The sequence below is a fragment of the Oryctolagus cuniculus genome, chromosome 12 (assembly GCF_051225735.1).
Source record: "Oryctolagus cuniculus isolate XC-2025 breed Fujian yellow rabbit chromosome 12, ASM5122573v1, whole genome shotgun sequence".
Lineage (NCBI taxonomy): Eukaryota > Metazoa > Chordata > Mammalia > Lagomorpha > Leporidae > Oryctolagus > Oryctolagus cuniculus.
The window spans coordinates 21,016,101-21,037,675 of NC_142878.1; the positions used below are offsets into that span (position 1 = coordinate 21,016,101).

The 21,575-nt window shown below is 45.7% G+C and overlaps 1 long non-coding RNA gene across 2 annotated transcripts; it reads left to right on the forward strand.

Moving 5' to 3' along the window:
- Positions 1 to 7,094: 7,094 nt before the first annotated feature.
- Positions 7,095 to 20,240, forward strand: LOC149122966 (uncharacterized). 2 transcript variants are annotated; one of them, XR_016217791.1, is made up of 3 exons: positions 7,095 to 7,442; positions 17,724 to 17,863; positions 19,764 to 20,240. It is a non-coding gene; the product is annotated as an uncharacterized LOC149122966 (long non-coding RNA). The 2 variants fall into 2 exon arrangements; XR_016217792.1 differs by lacking the exons at positions 17,724 to 17,863; positions 19,764 to 20,240 and adding an exon at positions 8,801 to 9,151.
- The last annotated feature ends 1,335 nt before the right edge of the window (positions 20,241 to 21,575 follow it).

Consider the following 21,575-nt stretch of genomic DNA (forward strand, 5'->3'; position numbering starts at 1 on the left):
AAGCATGACTGGTGAAATCTGTGTCGAGGCGACATCTAACATCCCAGGGCACTGAAAGCTCTGTTCTTTCTCTACAAAAGTAGAAAGTGTCCTTCATTCCATGCCTTGGGCTGCAGTGTAGACTAGTGTTTAAACATACAGGCTTTCAAGTCAGACTGCAGGGGTCTGCCACACACTGAAGAAGTTGACTTAGCTCTCCTCTTTTAAGCAGCTCCTGTAGTCATTTCCAGGACTGAGGGAGTTAATGTATGTAAAGTAATTAGAAGGCTGCCTGCCACATTAGTGTTTGCAATTGCATTTTTCTGCTCACTCTGCTTACTATGCTTGGGTTGACCACATCAGATCATTGATTTATTCCTTCAATCAATATTTACTGATGTTCCAGGCACTGTGGACAGGGATCCATCTCCTTGATGGTAAGCCTTGGCAGCCCTTTGCACTCAGTGCTGTGCTAGAGTGGAAGGAGTAAGATCCCAGAGAAAAAATCCCTAGGCTGCCTCTCTTGGTTCCCAGGCTCCCAGAAAAGGACAGAGGCAGAAAAGGGGCATGCAGGGTACAGCATCCACCTAACCGGATGCCCCTCCCTTCCCTACACCCCCCTGCTTCTCTGGAACCTTGACATAGTCCTAGGGAGGGGAGGAGGTTGGAGGGAGGATAAAGGATGGAATAGATGAAAGGCAAGGTGGAGAGAACCCCTACAAAGGACTGAAGTTAACTTTATTTATTTATTTATTTATTTATTTATTTATTTATTTTTTGACAGGCAGAGTGGACAGTGAGAGAGAGACAGAGAGAAAGGTCTTCCTTTGCCGTTGGTTCACCCTCCAATGGCCGCCGCGGCCGGCGCGCTGCGGCCAGCGCACCGCGCTGATCCGATGGCAGGAGCCAGGAGCCAGGTGCTTTTCCTGGTCTCCCATGGGGTGCAGGGCCCAAGCACCTGGGCCATCCTCCACTGCACTCCCTGGCCACAGCAGAGGGCTGGCCTGGAAGAGGGGCAACCGGGACAGAATCCGGCGCCCCGACCGGGACTAGAACCCGGTGTGCCGGCGCCGCTAGGCGGAGGATTAGCCTAGTGAGCCGTGGCACCGGCCAACTTTATTTTCTTTTTAAAATTTGTTTGAGGTTAACTTTCTTACCAAATGGAAAGATGGCGATTCAAAATAGGATTAAATTGGTTTAGAGAAAATTTCTAAGGTAAAGCATATGAAATTGCTGATATTTGAATGTTTTGGACTGGCAAAACCATCGAGTTCCTATGGCTCAGCATCTAAACAGTATAATATTTCTTGTACCCTTGAGTTTGTAGAAGATATTCACGGCCGGCACCACGGCTCACTAGGCTAATCCTCCGCCTAGCGGCGCCGGCACACCGGGCTCTAGTCCCGGTCGGGGTGCCGGATTCTGTCCCGGTTGCCCCTCTTCCAGGCCAGCTCTCTGCTGTGGCCCGGGAAGGCAGTGGAGGATGGCCCAAGTGCTTGGGCCCTGCACCCCATGGGAGACCAGGAGAAGTACCTGGCTCCTGCCATCGGATCAGTGTGGTGCGCCGGCCGCAACGTGCCAGCCACGGCAGCCATTGGAGGGTGAACCAACGGCAAAGGAAGACCTTTCTCTCTGTCTCTCTCTCTCACTGTCCACTCTGCCTGTCAAAAAAAAAAAAAAATATTCAAAGCTGCCACACCTGCTTTAAATTTGTTATTGTCAGAGAAAAGTTCCAACATAAGATATCTTGTCAAGAGCCTCTGGCATTAAATAGAAAAGCAAAGACAAACTGTGAGAACATAGCTACCTGTGTAAGGAACTGGATGAATGGTATCTCAGAAGCCCAGAGGAAAACTGACACGTAGGAGACTTACTTATTCTGTGCTATAAACCAACATCAACTGTTCAGATTTTCTTTCCTAAGTCATATTTTTGCCTGGAGAATACTAAATAGTTCTTCCCAAAATAGGTTTATTAAAAAGTCAAGAATATTTGGGGTTTTCAGAACTTTCAAAATATCAAAGTAAATGGTGGATTGTATTCCTTGACAATTTCGTTACCCTTTTACATTTTTAGGTATATCCTTATCTGGTTGGATCTAGGGTATAAATTACACATTTTGGAAAGGGTGGCTTTCTCTGTCATCAAGATTATAAATAGTTGACCTAAAATTAATGCCAAAACATCTATCACACAACTTTCAAACAAATGTATTCAATGTCCTAGAGAAGTCTCCATATAAGAACTTACTTGAAAAAATAAAGATATGCATAGGCATTTAGGTGCAAAGGTTTAGCAGTCAGAATAACTGGCACACTTGAAGTAGGATGCCTGAATTTAATGCACAGTGGTGTGGGGGAGTTGTAGGAAAACCCCAGGGATGGTGCAGGTACCCAGGGCTGACAGCAGCAGCAGCAGCAGCAGCAGCAGCAGCAGAGCTGTCACCACCATTAGGCCAAAAAGAAAAGGACAAAGGAGGGACTGGTCCTGAGAACTAGGAAGAGAGGATTGGGTAGAGTTGGTCACCTTAAAAAACGTGCCCTGCCGTCAAGCACAGCCAACGAACGGTAGGAGACCTCACAAGAGGGAGCTGGGAACCCATTCTCTGATCTCATCCTGGTCCTTTCATCCAAGCTCCTGCTAGGGCAGGGTGTTTACTGGAAGCTGGAGATCAGGGAAACTAGTTAATGGAATCCCTAAAGGAGAGTGGAGCTCAGAGGAGGAAAAGGAGCAGAAAGAAGAGCTAGAAGAATAAACGAGAGATTTGGCATAAAGATGTCCACTGCAGCATTGTTTATAATAACATAATAATAGAAATACCTAAATGTCCCAAATTACAAGGAGATTTTAAAAAATTATGATATATATGTATCAACGTGTATCTATGTCTACATGGATAGGTATTTATATACACCAGGCAGGTATTTGGCACAGCAGTTTAGATACAGGTTGGGCTGCCCACATCCCTTGTCAGAGCTCCTGGGATTGAGCCCCAGTTTGACTTCCAGTTCCAGCTCCCTGCTGATACTGGGAGGCAGCAGATGATGGTGGTCTCTGCCACCCATGTAGGAGACCTGGACTGAGAAAGTCCTCTTCTGTTGAAGGCTCCTGTGATTACAGTGAGAAAAGTAACAGTGTTAGGGGGTCATTATTGCGCCTACCACAGGCTCCCATTGGCCAAATCCAGGTGATACATAGGCCTGGGAAACAGAGCTGCAGAGCAGGGAAATGAAGGGTATATCTGAGAAGGGGCAGACTCAGGAGCACCGCATTTAGGACTGTGGGGTTCTTTTCTTCTTCAAGATAAGGCTAGCTGAACAGATTGTTTCAGCTTGCTGTCAAAGATAAGGAAACAAACAAAAACGCACAGCAATAAAACACCCTGCATTGAGATTGCTTCAAATATAATGCAGCTGTCACTTGGCTTCCATTATCCATCTAGCCCTGATTCCCAAAGGAGGCCAGTTAAAATTCTTATCTTCTGCAGAATGATATGGAGATAATAGGTAGGCCTAACAGGAAAACCATATACAATTCCAACTCTTGAGTCCCTGAGTCCAAAGTATATTCTTGGTCTACTCTCTCTGGATTAGGCCATCAGGATCATGCCAGCCAACCAATAGTTGCCTGGTGTCCTAGCGCTGCTGTTCCAGAAGACCCAGCCAGACACAGGACCCAGAATTATCCCCAGAAATATTTATGTCAATAAACTGCCACCAGGTGACTTCAACTGCCAGCAAGGACAAGGATAGATTGAATGGCAAAGCTGAACTCCTAGAATGCTCAGCTGACCTTTTTGTAACTTGCCCAAAAAATAACAAGACTGCATCATTCACTGCTTGAGTTTTGAGGCCCCACAACTTACAGTGGTGATATTTACAGTGTTTCAAAACAGAAATGGTCATTTTTGATAAATATCTTCCAACATCTAACTTGGTTTTCATTGTCAACCCTGTAAGGCAGGAATACCAGAGAGAGTTGCTTCCATTTTGAACTTTATGAAATCCACAGAAGAAGCGTGAACAACAGAACTAGCATGTAGAACAAGAAACTACATATAAGCTTGATTACATCCTGTGCATTATCAGCGTTACAGGCAGAGAGAGAGATTCTGTTAACACCCAGTTCCCCTGAGTAAAAGCACTTTAGCAACTTTGGAATAACTGAGTATGGTCTCTGCTCTCTGCTCTGGTCTTTTTTTTTTTTTTTTTTTTTTTTTTTTTCTTTTTTTTGGACAGGCAGAGTTAGACAGAGAGAGAGAGAGAGAAAGTCTTCCTTTTTCCGTTGATTCACCCCCCAAGTGGCCGCTTCGGCCGGAGTGCTGCGCCAATCCAAAGCCAGGAGCCGGGTGCCTCCTCCTGGTCTCCCATGCAGGTGCAGGGCCCAAGGACTTGGGCCATCCTCCACTGCACTCCTGGGCCACAGCAGAGAGCTGTGGAAGAGGAGCAACCGGGACAGAATCCGGCGCCCCAACCGGGACTAGAACCCAGGGTGCCAGTGCCGCAGGTGGAGGATTAGCCTAGTGAGCCGTGGTGCCGGCCTCCTTTTTTTTTTTTTTTTTTTTTTTTTTTTTTTTTTTTTAAGATTTGTTTATTCATTTGAAAGAGTTTCAGAGAGAGAGAGGTCTTCCATCCACGGATTCACTCCCCAGATAGTTGCAACAGCCAGGGCTGGACCATGCCAAAGCCAGGAGCCAGGAGCTTCCTTCAGGTCTCCCATGTGGGTAGCAGGGGCTCAAGCACTTGGGCCATCTTCCTCTGCTTTTTACCAGGCCATTAGCAGGGAGCTGGACTGGAAGTAGAGCAGGCAGGACCTGAACCAGTACCTAAATGGGATGTCAGCTTTGAGCTGGCAGCTTTACCTGCTACCCCACAGCGCTGGCCCCTGCTCTGGTCTGTCTTTCATCTGGTGCTGTCTAAACAGCCGTGCCTCTTGATTCTTGTCTCACTCAGATCTGCAAGCAGTAAGAGGTCACTTTCTTGTATCTTTGGCTCTTTGCAGAAATTCTCAAACTTTGTTATTTCCAATTCACCTTGAGGACAGTTCTTGAAGAAGTTTGTTCCCTCTGCACACCCTGCTAGCAGGTGTCCAGGGAATGAGGAGTCTCTTTCTCCTTGTGGCCCTGAGCTCTCTCTCCTCTCTTGTATGAGCTCTGTGCCCTCTCCAGTCAACTGAGAATATGCTCTCAGTTCCTCTACTTTGTGATACACAGAAGTCAGTCTCCACGGGGTTAACTTCTGGAAAGAGAAATCTCCTGATTGAGATCTGAGCTGAAACCCAGTGCCTCTTTGGGCAGAGACTTGTGTTATGTGACCTTTGAAGTTTAACACTCCAACATTTTTTCCTGGCTGCTAAAGCTTGAGTTATTTTTAAATTTTTATTTTTAAACATACAAACAGTAAAATTTACCTTCCTTGCTATACAGTTTTATGGCTTTGAAAAACACAGACAGAGAGTATATAAGCCACCATCGCAGTCAAGGTTCAGAACATTGTGTCATTGTGAAACAGTTCCTTTAGGCTGCCCCAGGGTGATCACCCTCAGCCCTGGCTACCACGGATCTGTTGTCTTTCCTTGTAGATTTGTGTTTTCAAGAACGTACATAAGTGAAGTCATGCAGTATATGGCCTCTGTGGTTTATTTCACTAAGCATATGCATCTGTGATTCGTTTATGTTGTTATGTATATCAATATTTCATTCTTTTCTATCAGCAGGTGTTATCCCACTATGTAGAGCATTAGTTTCCTACTTCTGTTATCACAAATTACCACAAATATGGTAGCTAAAAGCAATAGAAATTTATTCTCTCACCAACATCCACCACTGGGTCAAAATCAAGGTCTGAGCGGGGCCTCTGGACAATCTAGGGGCAAAGTTCTTCCTTGCCTGTTCCAGCTTCTGGAGGCTGCCAGATTCCTGGGCTTAGGGCCACATCACCTGCCTCTGAGGTGACAGTGCCCCCTCTTTAGTCTTCTTGAGTCAAAATTCCCCATTACTTCCCTCTTATTAGGACACATGTGAATCTCCCCAGCCCAAGGTCCTTAGCATTATCAGATCAGATCGGGCCTTTTTTTTTTCCATATAAGATATCACTCAAGATTCTAGGTATTAGGACAGGGGTAGCTTCTAGGGAAGCACTGTTCAGTCTTCCATGTGCATACACCACAGAGAACATCCATTCACTCCAGGAGGAGATTTGGGATAATTGTAAATAAAGCTGAAATGAGTATTTGTGTAAAGGGTTTTGTAAGAACCTAAGTTTTCATTTCTCTTGGATAAATACCTAAGAATGAGATTGCTGGGTCAAAAAGTAATATGAGGGTACCTCAGAATGTTCACAGGAAATGAAATTGAAAGATAATTGTATTCTAGTACAAGGAATTTTTTAAAATCTATTCATACAGAGGGTCTTCAGAAAGTCCATGAAAATGCATATCATGAAAATCTGCATCGATTTAAAAACATCTTGCATCAAAATAAACATTTCTTAATCTCATTCTCCACAAACTGAAATACCCTGATACACATAGTCAACTTCATAAATTGTCAAACTGTTTTCCAAAGTGGTGGTACTATTTTGCCTTCTCACCAGCATCTGAGAGCTGGTCCTTGTCAGTAGTCACATTGTCATTTCTTCTGGTTTTAGTGTGTGCTGGTACTTTTCTTGTGATTTTAATTTGCGTTTCCCTGATGACTAGTATGGTTGAGCATTTTTTTTTATGTGTTGAAATTTTGGTGTTGCATCATTTCATGCCCTCTCTCAACTTGGCCTCCTTTCACTTAGCTATTTAAATGTGCTAGTAATTGCTTAGAAATAATTAACTACTTTGTAGGTGAAAATCTTAGAATTATTAGCTTCTCATTAAGTTAAAACTACTGAGCGACGTTCAACATAGAGGAATTCTAACTGTCAAATGAGCCAGCACAGTATTCATAAAATTTACCCAAGGTGCATAGTTAGTAGAGAGTGATCATAATATTGGTACAGAATGTATCTAATGTACATGCGTTCTTTTGAATCCTTATGAACCTGTTTAGATGAATAATCTGTGTCCACTATAATAATGTAGGGGATTTTCCCTTCAAAAATGTGGGTGTAATGTGATCTGTCTAACACAGGAAGTTGATGGAATTAGATCTTTGGGGCATGCACAGGCCTGAAGTCCAACAAACTAAATTCACCGAGGAGCGAGTTTCTTAACCATGGGAACATTGCCTCTGAAACTGCCAGGAATCCTAACCATCAGCAGGCTTGTGAGACACCTGGTCCATCAGGAGAGCCAGCTGAGTAGGAATCCGCCTTCTCTTGAATGCCGGAACTCCCACAGGCTGGCGGGAGCTCGCTCTCAGCCTTGCGCTTCCAGTTGCTCCGCGTAAACATCCTGTGGCAAGGAAATAAAGGCAGGTCACGCCTCCGGAGGCTGGAAGGCTGGATGGCAGTCCTGGCACAAAAGACTCACGTGTAAGAATTTTATTCTTCTTTTGAAAAAATCATTAGAATATTTTAATTAGCAAAAATAGTGTTCCGAAATCCTAGTGACGTATGTTAATAAAAATAATACTTATAGTCACTACTATATTTGATTGTTTACACCATTAAGCCAAACACCAATGATAAGTAGTTGGCATAAATGAACTCATTTAATCCTCACAACAGCTACAAGCGTGGGTCCTATTTTCATCTTCGTTTACGGATGAGGAAATTGAGACACAGGTTGCAATGAAGGATCGGTAGTCACAAAGGCAGACAGGCGCCGCTGTATCAGACGACAGCTGCTGTCCACAGGCTGTCACTGGGGCTCAAAGACCTGACTGATGACCAGCCTGACCATGGAGCTTTTCAAAGTTGTGATTCTCAGGCCCCATCCCAGGATCCTGGTTCAATCAGCCTGCACCCTGCATGGCTTCTGTGAACTCCCCAGGTGATTCTGAGCCTCGGCTGTGCTGCCAGCATCACGTTGGTTTCCCGTTGCTGATTGGCAGTGTCTTTTTTGCTGGTGGATGGTTATCTCCTTGTGGAGATGGGGGGTTAGGACAGCACGCACTCTGGAACATGGTCGTGGGATTTGTCATACGCGGGTTACTCAACCTTGTAAAAGTTTCAAATACAATGAGCACAAGTCAGGAATAGTATTTTACTTACGTGTGATAACCCTCATACCTGAATTCATCTCCCATTAAAATGTGTTTTAATTGTTATGCATAGTGTGTACCTATTTAAGACATAATCTCATTTACTCTCATGGTTTCCCCCAAATGCTAGCGATAACCACATTTCTATTGCTTTCCCAGTCCTTTAACCCCTGGCCTGATTATCAACTTGCATACTGGACGTTTCTTCCTGGAAGAAATTCAACAGAACAAGTCTGAAACTGATCCCCATGCACCACACCCCAGCCAAACCTGTTACTTCTAACATTCCCTTTCTTGGATGTGCCACCCACGCAGGAACACCAGCCAGAATGCTGGGAATCATTCAGATTCTCCTCACTCCCCCGCTTCCTGTGACCCAACCATCACATCCCTCCTGTCTGTCGTGGCCTCCACATTCCCACTGCCACAGCAGCAGCCCTGGCACCTCTTGCCAAGATCTGCCAGTGGTCTTCCAGCTCTCTGTTCCTGGTTGCATTGCAGAGAAAACACTTTCTCTTTCTTCCTTTCTCTTTGTTGAACGAAGTGTATGCTTTTGCATAATAGCTTAACTTTCCAAAAATGTCATTTTTTAAATACACAGTTGAGTGTATGGAATAATAAGCAAGTGTGTTCTGACCACTTGTTTTACCAGTCTTAATGTTGTCATACTTGCCATTTTATTTAAAGAAATGTAGACGGGGCCTGCACTGTGGCACAGCAGGTGAAACTCCTGCCTGCAACACTGGCATCCCATATGGGTACCTTTTCGAGTCCTGGCTGTACCACTTCCAATCCAGTTTCCTGCTAATGGCCTGGGAAAAGCAGTGGAGGATGGCTCAAGTGTTTGGACCCCTGCCACCCATGTGGGAAACCCAGAAGAAACTCCTGGATTCAGCCTGGCCCAGCACTAGCCATTGTGGCTATCTGGGGAGTGAACCAGCAGATGGAAGATTATCTATCTATCTATCTATTTATCATCTATCTATCTGTTTCTCTCTCTGTAACGCTTTCAAATAAACAAAATTTTAAAAAAAGAAATGTAGATGTATGAAATATATGGCATATATTATGGTGTTTATTTATTTGTTTATTTATTTATTGACAGTGAGAGAGAGACAGAGAGAAAGGTCTTCCCTCCATAGTTTCACCCACCAAATGGCCACTATGGCAGGCATGCTGCGCTGGTCTGCAGCCAGGAGCCAGGTGCTTCCTCCTGGCCCAAGCACTTGGGCCATCCTCCACTGCACTCCCGGGCCACAGCAGAGAGCTGGCCTGGAAGAGGGGCAACCGGGACAGAATCCGGCGCCCCGACAGGGACTAGAACCCGGTGTGCTGGCACCGCAGGTGGAAGATTAGCCTAGTGAACCGTGGCACCAGCTATGATGTATACTTAAACCCACCTTGACTAGCCTGGCTGCTATCTCCAAGTCCCTTGTGCCCCAGGCTCTCTAGTTAACTTGCTGTTGTGAATCTCATGTGTGCTGTGTTCTTTCTCTAGATATTTATACAACCATAAAAAATTTTAAAGCATTGCTTTGTAGGTGTTAAAACTACTAAAAGGGGCCGGCGCCGCGGCTCACTAGGCTAATCCTCCACCTTGCGGCGCCGGCACACCGGGTTCTAGTCCCGGTCAGGGCACCGGATTCTGTCCCAGTTGCCCCTCTTCCACGCCAGCTCTCTGCTGTGGCCTGGGAGTGCAGTGGAGGATGGCCCAAGTGCTTGGGCCCTGCACCCGCATGGGAGACCAGGAGAAGCACCTGGCTCCTAGCTTCGGATCAGCGAGATGCGCCAGCCGCAGTGCCAATTGCGGTGGCCATTGGAGAGTGAACCAACGGCAAAAGGAAGACCTTTCTCTCTGTCTCTCTCTCTCTCACTGTCCACTCTGCCTGTAAAAAAAAAAAAAAAAAAAAAACTACTAAAAGGATAGCATAGTGTACCCGTCCTCTGAAACCTGCTTTCTTCACTTAATTTCTTCTTCCTGTTGACACATGATGCTCTCACGCATGTTATCACTTTATGGTATTCTACCATGGGACCATTCTACCATTGACCTATGTATTCTCTGTTGAAGGCTGTTGAGGGCTTTCTGTGAATGCAAACAGTGGCACGGCTCGCTCTGAGCAGATGTCAGAGATGTCATTTAGGATATATTCTCAAGAGTGGCCTTACTGTCTGGGTCTCCTGAGCCAGGGAGACAAATAGTTTTCCTGCCTGTCTTGCTCTCACCCACACTGCTGCCAGGGTAATTGTTCTGAAATGTAATTCAGATCCTGTCACTTGCATGCTTTTGATGGAACAAACTCAGCATTCCTTGCTCTGGCTCCTGCCTCCTCCCTACCACACCTCCCCGGTGCTGCATCCCTTAGGACTGCTCCCGGCTTCCCCAAGGATCCTGTGTCCCATCCCCTTGCATATTCTCTTCTCTTTCCAGGACTGCCCTACTATCACCCCATCTCCTCCAAATCCCCTGATAGGAAGCATCCTGTTGTTTATCATGGGTCACCTCCTCACTGCCAGAGGTCTCTGGTTTGAATCCTAGCCCCACTGTTGACTAACTTAGGCAAATCTTTACATTTCCTGGAGCTCAGTGTCTTCGTCTATAGAAGGAAGACAGACTATAGCAATGCACCAACTGCACATGCCTGTCAGGAGGGTTACATTTGACTGCTGAAATTGACTTTGATGATTGTTCTTGATCCCTGATCTGGAGCATTTCATCGAGTGCTTGATAATAAAAGTCAATTCTTGTTCATTCACTTAGTAAAGACTTTTTCACATTATTTTGTTGTTGTTGTTAGCTGTTTGTTTTACATATTCCTCTCCCTCTGCTGGCATTAAGTCCTTCAGAGTCTATGTCTAATTCATAGGTTTATCACCAGCACAGGGACTGGCATAGGAAAGGCACATAACAAATGTTGAATGAATCAAGGAACGATTTCTCAGAGCTCCCGGAGTTACTAGTTTGTTTTTTTTTAAATTTCATACTTTGTTACAGATGGTATTATATTTCCATAACAAATGTAACTCTGGGGGACATTGTTTGTTTCCCTTTTACCATTAAAGCTTTCCTAACAATAGTTTTATTTTTTTTAAGGTTGGCAATGATTTATGCAAGCCTATTGGTAAATAGTATCAGAAGAATTGATGTTGCCATTTGGCTGTTACTGATGAAAGGGTTTGCTTTAAAAACAATAACAACAAAAGCATTATGGTTCATTTGGTTTTGTTGCAGACTTACAATCTTATTGAGGCATGAATTAGTATCTGGAATTTCAGTGTAAAAACAGATATGGGACGGCCAGCGCCGCAGCTCAATAGGCTAATCCTCTGACTGCGGCGCCGGCACACGGGGTTCTAATCCCAGTTGGGGCGCCGGATTCTGTCCCGGTTGCCCCTCTTCCAGGCCAGCTCTCTGCTGTGGCCCGGGAGTGCAGTGGAGGATGGCCCAAGTGCTTGGGCCCTGCACCTGGATGGGAGACCAGGAGAAGCACCTGGCTCCTGGCTTTGGATCAGCGCAGTGAACCAACGGAAAAGGAAGACCTTTCTCTGTCTCTCTCTCTCACTGTCCACTCTCTATCCACTCTGCCTGTCAAAAAAAAAAAAAAAAAAAAAAAAAAAAAAAACAAAACAAAACAGGCATGAGGTAGGCATTTAACCTAGTGGTTAAAACACCTGCATCCCACATGTGAGAATCTGAGTTCAATACCCAACTATGGCTCCAACTTCCTGTTATGCAGACCCTGGAAGGCAGTGGTGATGGATCAAACATCTGGGTTCCTGTCACCTACATGAGGGGTCAGGAATGAGTTCCTGGCTCAGCCCTGGCTGTTGTGAGCATTTGGGAATGAGCCAATGGACAGGAGTGCGCACTCTCTTGCTCGCTCGCTCTCTCTCCATCTCACAAATAAGTCAATATTTTAAAAAACCTCAGGGACAATTTCTGACATTGAAGTTCTAAGAGTGTAGATTCATCAGTAGAAAATACAAATAAAAACGTGTCTGACCTAACAGGGAGAGTGATTGGAAAAGAGGGGTGAGGATTGGAAGACTTCCTGGCTGTGTCTCCAGCTTCATGAGCACTTGGAAACCAGGGTCCAAACCCCAAGACTGGATCTTGCAGGGCTCCTCAAATATTCTTTGCTACCAGCTGGCCTGGATTCCCCCCTCATTCTCCGCCCAGTGGCCCTGCCCTGGCCTGCTGTTGTCTTTCTGCAGCCCGGCAGCCCTCTCTGCACCCCGTGGAGGGAGGCCTGGAAGCGACCACTGCTAACTGCCGTCCTGGAGCTGCCGCTGCCCCGGCTCCACTCATCAGTGCCACTCTGACTTCTGCACCTGCTGCCCTGACACCCCACTGTGCTGGGTCTCCTGGACTAACGACATTGACACTTGCCTGAACACTGCTCACTGTTCGGGCATTGTGTCCTGGATCTCTGCACTCCCCCCATGCCAGCCCCTGTGGCAAGCGTGGGGTCCAGACAGGGGACTCCTGGTGATCAGGATGAGCCGTCTCTCCCTGCTGTCCCCAGGCGGCTGAATCATAGTGCGTGCAGGCTCCACCGCTGACACTTTAGCTGTCACACGTTTTTCTGTTTTTTTTTTTTTTTCTTCTTATCTTACTTGAAATGACTGAGTTCCCACTGTCCTTGCCACAATTTTCTGAATTCTTTCTCTGTTAGAGTATCTATCATCTATCAATTGATTGATAGAGCTATTTAATCTACCTCTGCTAAAAAACTTCAAAAAGTACATGGAAAAATGGAATTAAAAATAAGCTTATTTTGGTGCAAAAATGAAATCCGTGCAGCTTTTTTATAATATTCAGTTTCCATGGATTTTTTGAATATATTATATATGGATTTAAACACTTTTGCACCAAAATAATTACATCTTTTTAATTTCTTAGACATCCCATCACAGTACAAAGACCTTAAATATCTTATGTTTTAGTTCTTTTATTATTCTACAAGCAATATGTTGTTATTTTAAATAGTGAATATTTTTCAAATTGACCTGCACATACCAAAAGAGTCTTCAAAAATTCATAGGAAATGTATATTATGAAAAACTGCACTTGGATGTCAAAAAATATTGTACTGAAATCAACTTATCTTTTAATTTGATTTTTCCATGAACTTTTTTTTTTTTTTTTTTGACAGGCAGAGTGGACAGTGAGAGAGAGAGACAGAGAGAAAGGTCTTCCTTTGCCGTTGGTTCACCCTCCAATGGCTGCCGCGACCGACGTGCTGCGGCCGGCGCACCGTGCTGATCCAATGGCAGGAGCCAGGTACTTATCCTGGTCTCCCATGGGGTGTAGGGCCCAAGGACTTGGGCCATCCTCCACTGCACTCCTGGGCCACAGCAGAGAGCTGGCCTGGAAGAGGGGCAACCGGGACAGAATCCGGCGCCCGGACCGGGACTAGAACCCGGTGTGCCGGTGCCGCAAGGCAGAGGATTAGCCTAGTGAGCCGCGGCGCTGGCCTTTATGAACTTTTTAAAGTACTCTTTAATTTGTATGTTTCTCATTAATATAACATTAGGAGCATAGTAATTTTTCCCACCATACCTGCCCTCCCACCCACTCTCCCCCCTCTCCTCCTTTTCCTGGTTAGTCCAAGTAAGAAAAAGAAAAAGAAAAAAAGGAAAGAATGGAATAGAAAAATCAAGAGAACTGATCCTCAGCAGTCTAGACAAGGGCCGTTCTATGCTACTGCTTCCCGAAGGTGGTTTTGCCTTTTTCTCCCCTCTTCCTCTTTTCCTTTCCTTCCTCCCCCTTCTTTCCTTTTAGAAACTTAATTGTCTTTAAAGAAGAACCCAAGGATGATACACCGTTTGCGAGCTCTTAGGTATAGCTATAACTTATGAGACATACCCTCCATTTAATACACTAAAAGGAAGTGATTCTTGAGAACAAGTTTTACTGTTAAGTCTCATGGTACAACCCTTCGGGGACAGAGGTCCTGCCTGGGAAGTTAGTGCACAGTGACTCTTGTTTATTAAAGAACTCTCGGATTTCTCTCTCTTTGCTTATGATTCCTTCCTGCTTCACAGATCTTTTCTCTAGAGCCAAGTTCCATCTGTGCCAGTGACAGCCTTTAGAGCTTCCGTCCGTCTAGGACTCTTGGTAGTGGGCACTGCATAGTTCATGTGAAATTGTCTTTTCCTCCTCTCGTTCTTGAAAAATAATTTCATGAGACGTACAATTCTAGATTGACAGGCATTTTTTCTGTTGAGAATTTAGCTCTTCCATTCCTTATAAGTAATCCCTCTTTCATTATAAGTGATCTCTTCTTTCATTCTGGTTGCTTTGAAGATCTGGTCTTGCTGTTCCCCAGTTTCTCTGGGGGGTGTCTTGATGTGCGTTTCTTTCTGTGGATGTTGCTTGGGAGTTACCAGACATGACTGCATTTTAAGATTGGTGTTTCTCATCGCTTGGAAATTTCTCAGTCATTATCTTTTCAAATATTATCTGAACCCCATTTTCTCTTTTCTTTCTCTTTGGACTTCCTTTTGGGCATGTTAAACCTCATTTTTCTGCTCTTTTGTAACTGTCATATTTCTACCTTTCTTGGCTGCATTTTGGGTAATTTATTCCAACTTCACCTTCTATTTTCTCTTCCATTGCATGAAATTGAGGTTTATTCATAATTTGAGAGGCAGAGAGATATTAGATAGGTAGGTAAATAGATAAGATAGAGCTCTCGCTGTTGGTTCTCTCCCCAAATGCTCACAACGGCCAGGACTGGACTGGGTTGGAAGCTGGGAGCCAGAATGAAATCCAGGTCTCATACGGAGAGGCAAGAACCAAATTACCTGAGCATCACCACTGTCCCCCAGGGTCTGCATTAGCAAGAAGCTGTAGTCAGGAACTAGAGGCAGGAATCAAACCCAGGTACCTGATATGTGATGCAGGTTTCTTAACCAGCAGGCTAAATGCCCACTCCTAAAGTTGAATTTTAAATTTCATTTATTTTCTATCTCTAGAAAGTTACTATTTTTTCAAATCTCCCTGATCATATTAATAACTTCCTGTTCCTTATCCATATATATATTTTTTTTTTTTGACAGGCAGAGTGGACAGTGAGAGAGAGAGACAGAGAGGGAAAGGTCTTCCTTTGCCGTTGGTTCACCCTCCAATGGCCGCCGCTGCAGCCGGCGCACCGCGCTGATCCGATGGCAGGAGCCAGGAGCCAGGTGCTTTTCCTGGTCTCCCATGGGGTGCAGGGCCCAAGCACCTGGGCCATCCTCCACTGCACTCCCTGGCCATAGCAGAGAGCTGGCCTGGAAGAGGGGCAACCGGGACAGAATCCGGCACCCCAACCGGGACTAGAACCCGGTGTACCGGCGCCGCAAGGTGGAGGATTAGCCTATTGAGCCACGGCGCCGGCTCCTTATCCATATTTTCAATGTCTTACTTTATTTATATAATAGGAAATGGGATTTCTGCTAGCAGCTCCTATCAGAAGCTCTCATTTCTTATTTAATTTTCCCATTTAAAAATGTTATATTACATATTACAATTAATTATTTTATTTTTCAGAATCCAATGTGTTTGGTGTAGGGATTCTAGATTTAACAAATAAAAATATAGGACACCTAGCTAAAATTGAATTCCAGATAAATAACACATTGTTTTACTGTAAGTTTGTATCATTTAATAATTAGGATATGATACTAAAAATTATTCAAAGTTTATCTGAAATTGAAACTTAACTCAATACCCTGTGTCTTACCAGAAAGCCGTAGTTCTGTGTCTGATCTAAGCTGAGTAATAAAAAATTATTTGGACCAATAGATATTCCTTCAGGAGAATTAGGTAGTGTGTGGTTATTTGTACCATTAGCTACTTCATTGTTCTGAAATAAAGGCAAATCCATGTTTTTTTAAAAAGCTTAACAAAAGAAATATACACATGGAAATAACTTGTATCTGTATCTTTTTGTAAAGTTGCCAAGTCTTTGTGTAAGAATGGCTAAAATCTAATATTCTTGCAAAATCAAACTCAGACCTAGTGAACACTGAGTTATTTTATCTCTAGTAATTGGGTAAAAGCATAGCTAAGACTTGCTCAGACACCTCAGGTCCAATAGCCTGGACAAGGCTAAATGTTTATTTAAAATAAACGATGGGGCCAACGCTGTGGCGCAGTGTGTTAACGCCCTGGCCTGAAGGGCCGGTACCCCATATAGGTGCTGGTTCTAGTCCCAGCTGTTCCACTTCTGATCCAGCTCTCTGCTGTGGCCTGGGAAAGCAGTAGAAGATGGCCCAAGTCCTTGGGCTCCTGCACCTGTGTAGGAGACCTGGAGGAAGCTCCTGGCTCCTGGCTTCGGATCGGCACATTCCGGCCACTGCGGCCATCTGGGGAGTGAACCAGTGGATAGAATAACTCTCTCTCTGCCTCTCCTCTCTGTGTAACTCTGACTTTCAAATAAAATAAATAAATCTTAAAAAAATAAAATAAAATGAATGAAACTGTAAACGCTATGTTCTAAAGCACACCCATCATTATTTCATGACCAGAGCAATCACAGCAGCCTACACAGATAGAGTTTCTCAGCAAGGCTGACCAAACCGATGTGAGCCCAAATGCAGACTTCCATCACTGGCAGCTGATTGCAACACCCAAGATCTATGGCCCAACTTAACAGTGAATAATCACTCATGAGGCATTATTTAAGGCAGATCAATTGAAAAGACAGTTTTAATAACTCATGATTATTGACTAGTAATAAAATGAAGTCATAAAATGAGAAGGCCATAGCCATCTGAAATATTCATATGATTTAGAGAGCAACAGAAACAGGAAAAATAGAAATCTCTCAGAGGCACCAAGGATGACTTTGTAAGACTTTTGCCTCATGATGTTCACTGAGAGTTTTGTCCAAAGAAACCCCCAGTCCTTGCCTTCAGTACAGAACAAATTTTAGAGCGGAGTTCGTCGTATAAAGTCCCTACCTACAGAGAGTACCTTGAAAGCTTCTAAGACCTTGTGATATGGTGTACCTGGGCAGTTAGTTGAAGTTTAGATGAACTAGAACTCTTGTACCCCTGCAAACTAATGTTTTTCTCTTTAACTGTTGGCTTCATACACCCACCTTCCCAGGTTGCACCTATCTCATCCTGGGCCAGGATGCATGCTAAGACCCTGTCCCAAGTGTATATCTGATTGAAGTACCATCCCTTACCTCATGAAAAGAGGCAGAAAGCAGGGAAGAGGTCTGTTTTCATCACGGCCCACACTTAGGGGTACCACTCTCATTTTCTCTCTTCCACGGGCAACCTCTGATTCAGTCATGACAGGTATTTCTCCTTGTAGGGCAGCAGCCCACACTCAAATCGGATGTCCTGTTCCTATTTGCTCACATTACTGGTCTGCAATTAGAATTTTTATCTCCATGTGAAAAAAGAACCTGGATTAGAAATTAATATGCCCATGTCCACGTCACTTGTTTAGGTTCTTTGATCTTGAAGTTGCTTAATTACACATAATATCTTCTTTTATCTCTTGCATTAGACTTATGACTGCCTCACTTCTAACATATAATTATCTTATTCTTGTAAAACTCCTGTGACTTCTCTTAATCTCACTCTTTTTTTTTTTTTTTTTTGACAGGCAGAGTGGACAGTGAGAGAGAGAAACAGAGAAAGGTCTTCCTTTGCCATTGGTTCACCCTCCAATGGCCGCCGCGGCTGGCGCGCTGCGGCCGGCGCGCTACGGCCGGCGCACCACGCTGATCCGATGGCAGAAGCCAGGTACTTATCCAGGTCTCCCATGGGGTGCAGGGCCCAAGCACTTGGGCCATCCTCCACTGCACTCCCTGGCCACAGCAGAGAGCTGGCCTGGAAGAGGGGCAACCGGGACAGAATCCGGCGCCCCGACTGGGACTAGAACCTGGTGTGCCGGCGCCGCAAGGCGGAGGATTAGCCTAGTGAGCCACGGCGCCGGCCAATCTCACTCTTTTTAAAAATTAATTAATTTATTTATTTGAAAGGCTGAGTTACAGAGAGGCAGAGGCAGAGAGAGAGAGAGAGAGAGAGAGAGAGAGAGAGAGAGAGGTCCTCCATCTGCTGGTTCACTTCCCAGATAGCCACAATGGCCAGAGCTATGCCTATCTGAAGCCAGGAGTCAGGAGCTTCTTCCAGGTCTCCCATATAGGTGCAAGGGCCCAAGGACTTGGGCATTGCTCACTGCTTTCCCAGGCCATAGCAGAGAGCCAAACCAGCACCCATATGGGATGCTGGCACTGCAGGCAGCAACTTTACCTGCTACGCCACAGCACCAGCCCCATTAATCGCACTCTTTGCATCTGAACTTTTGTCCACGAAGGAGCACTTATCCATGTAGTATTAGCAAGGAGGCTTAAATGTGATCCCAGAGACTATATAAAACATTCTTATTCATTCCTCATTTTTTGAAAGGCAGAGTTACAGAGTCAGGAGAGAGAGAGAGAGAGAGAGAGAGAGAGAGAGAGAGAGAAAATCTTCCACCCACTGATTCATTCCCCAGATGGCTGCAATAGCCAGTGCTGGGCTGGGCTGAGCCAGGCTGAGCCAGGCTGAAGCCAGGAGCCAGGAGCCAGGATCTTTGTTTGAGTCTCCCATGTGGGTGGCAGGAGCCCGAGCACTTGGACCATCTTTTGCTGTTTCCCAAGCCACTAGCAGGGAGCTGGATTAGAAGGGAAGCAGCCAGGATATGAAGCAGCACCCATTAGGATGCTGGCATTGCAGACTGTGGCTTTACCCACTGTGCCACAATGATGGCCCCTCATTCCTCATTTTTAAAACAGATTTATTTTACTTATTTGAAAGGCAGAGTGATAGAAAAAGAAGGAGGGGGAGGATGGAGAGAAAGATCTATCCACTGATTCACTCCCCAACTGGCTGGAATGGCTAGAGATGGGCCAGGCTGAAACCAGGAGCCTGTAACTCCGTCTGGGACTCTTGTGTGGGTGGCAGGGGACCCAAGCTCTTGGACCATCCTCCCACTGCCTTCCTAAGGGCATTAGCAAGGAGTTAGATCAGAAGTTGAGCAGAAAGAACTCTAACAGCCACACTGCCATCATTCCTCATTTTAAAAACAAAGGCACAATGACCAATAACCTCCTGTCACCTGAACAGTGGTGGGGGCAGAGGGGGTTACAACAATCTTTGGGGGACTTTCAGCTAGCAATATTAAAGATAATATAAGATATGAAGGGGCAAGTGTTGTAGAATAACCATTAAGATTCCACTTGGGGGGCTGGTGCTGTGGCAGAGCGGGTTAACGCCCTGGCCTGAAGCGTCGGCACCGGTTCGAGACCTGGCTGCTCCACTTCCAATCCAGCTCTCTGCTATGGCCTGGGAAGGCAGTAGAAGACGGCCCGGCACCGCGGCTCACTGGGCTAATCCTCCACCTGTGGTGCTGGCACACTGGGTTCTAGTCCCGGTCGGGGCACCGGATTCCGGAATCCTGTTTGCTCCTCTTCCAGGCCAGCTCTCTGCTGTGGCCAGGGAGTGCAGTGGAGGATGGCCCAAGTGCTTGGGCCCTGCACCCACATGGGAGACCAGGAGAAGCACCTGGCTCCTGGCTTGGGATCAGCGCAGCGCTGGCCATGGCAGCCATTTGGTGGGTGAACCAACGGCAAAGGAAGACCTTTCTCTCTGTCTCTCTCAGGTCCCTGGACCCCTGCACTCGCGTGGGAGACCTGGAAGAAGCTCCTGGCTCCTGGCTTCGGATTGGCGAAGCTCCGGCTGTTGTGGCCAATTGGGGAGTGAACCAGTGGATGGAAGATCTCTCTCTCTCTTTCTCTCTCTCTCTCTCTCTATCTCTCTCTCTGCCTCTCCTCTCTCTGTGTAAATCTTTAAAAAAAAATTCCATCTGGGACGGACACCCCATATCGAAGAGTCTGGGTTCCAGTTCTTGCTCTGCTCCCAGTTGGAGCCTCCTGCTAATACGCACCCTGGGAAGCAACAGCAGGTGATGGTTCCCTACATGGGAGACCCAGATGGAGTTCGCGCCTCCTGGCTTTGGCCTGGCCCAGTCCCATCTGTTGTCGGCATTTGGGAATGAACCAGTGGGTGAAAGATCTGTGTGTCTGTCTCTCCACCCATCAAATAAAATTAAAAGATAAATGAATAAAACTTTTAAAAAGATATGAATATGTTTCTGATTTTCCTGAAAATAGCCCAGGAGGGTGTTTGCACAGTGGGGGTGGGTCAGGATAAAGTCTTCCCTACAGTGTTGTTGTGCTCATAAAGGATGCCTGCCATCAAAAACATGCTGACATGGTGTATTGATTATCTGAAGCCGAAAATCACTTGAGGACCTGTAATGTAGAAAGGTCTATTGGGCCTGTCCTTTCCTACCGTTAGCAAAATAGAAGGCTTCTTAGAGGAGGCGTATCCTCCCCTCAGTTAGGCCAGAGGCTAGCCTGATGTCCAGACTGGTGACTGGGACTGCCATGAACCTCAACAAACCCTGAGAAGTCACCTGATCTCCCACGCACTTCTTATTATTTATTTATATGAGAGGCAGAGTTAGAGGCAGAGAGAGGGAGACAGAGAAAGAGGACTTCCATCCATTGGTTCACTCCCCAAATGCCCACAACAGCCAGAACTGGGCTGATCCAGAGCCAGCAACCAGGAACTTCTTCTGGGTCTCCCACATGGGTGCAGGAGCCCAAGCACTTGGGTCGTTTTCCACTGCTTTCCCAGGCTATACACAGAGAGTTGGATCGAAAGAGTAGCAGCCGGGACACAAACCAGTGACCATATGGGATGCCAGCCATGCAGGTGGATGCTTAACCTTCTGTGCCACAGCACTGCCTCCCCCCTCACTTCTACAACCCCTCCCTTCTATTTCCTAGTTGCATCCCTAGAATTCACCACTCGAGTCCAGAGATCCATTTGTTCTGTCACTCCTTCAGAAATGTGCTGTTCTTTTTCTAAAAAATCTAAAAGCATCATGCTTTAGCCATTTCTTCAGATTTAGCTGTCTTTTGCAAATCCCCATATACATATAAATCTCAACGAATTTACTCTTCATCTGGTTCCTAGATCTAGGCAATGAGCCCATACAAGAACTTAAAAAAAAAGATTTGTTTACTGGGGGCTGGCCCCATGGCATAATGGGTAAAGCAGCTGTCTACAACACCAGCATCCCATATGGGTGCTGGTTTGAGTCCCACCTGCTCCCTTCCAATCCAGTTCCCTGCTAGTGCACCTGGGAAAGCATGGGGATATAGCCCAAGTGCTTGGGCCTCTGCACCCACATGGCTCCTGGTTTCCACCTGGCTCAGTCATAGCCATTGAGGCCATTTGGGGAGAGTGATATACAGAGAAGGGAAGACAGAGAATGAAAGAGATTTTCCAAATGTCTGCAACAGCCAGAACTGGGCCAAGCTGAACTCAGGAGCCAGGAACTTCATTTGGGTCTCCCAAAGTGTGTGGTGGGGCACACGTACTTGGGCCATCTTCCACTGCTTTT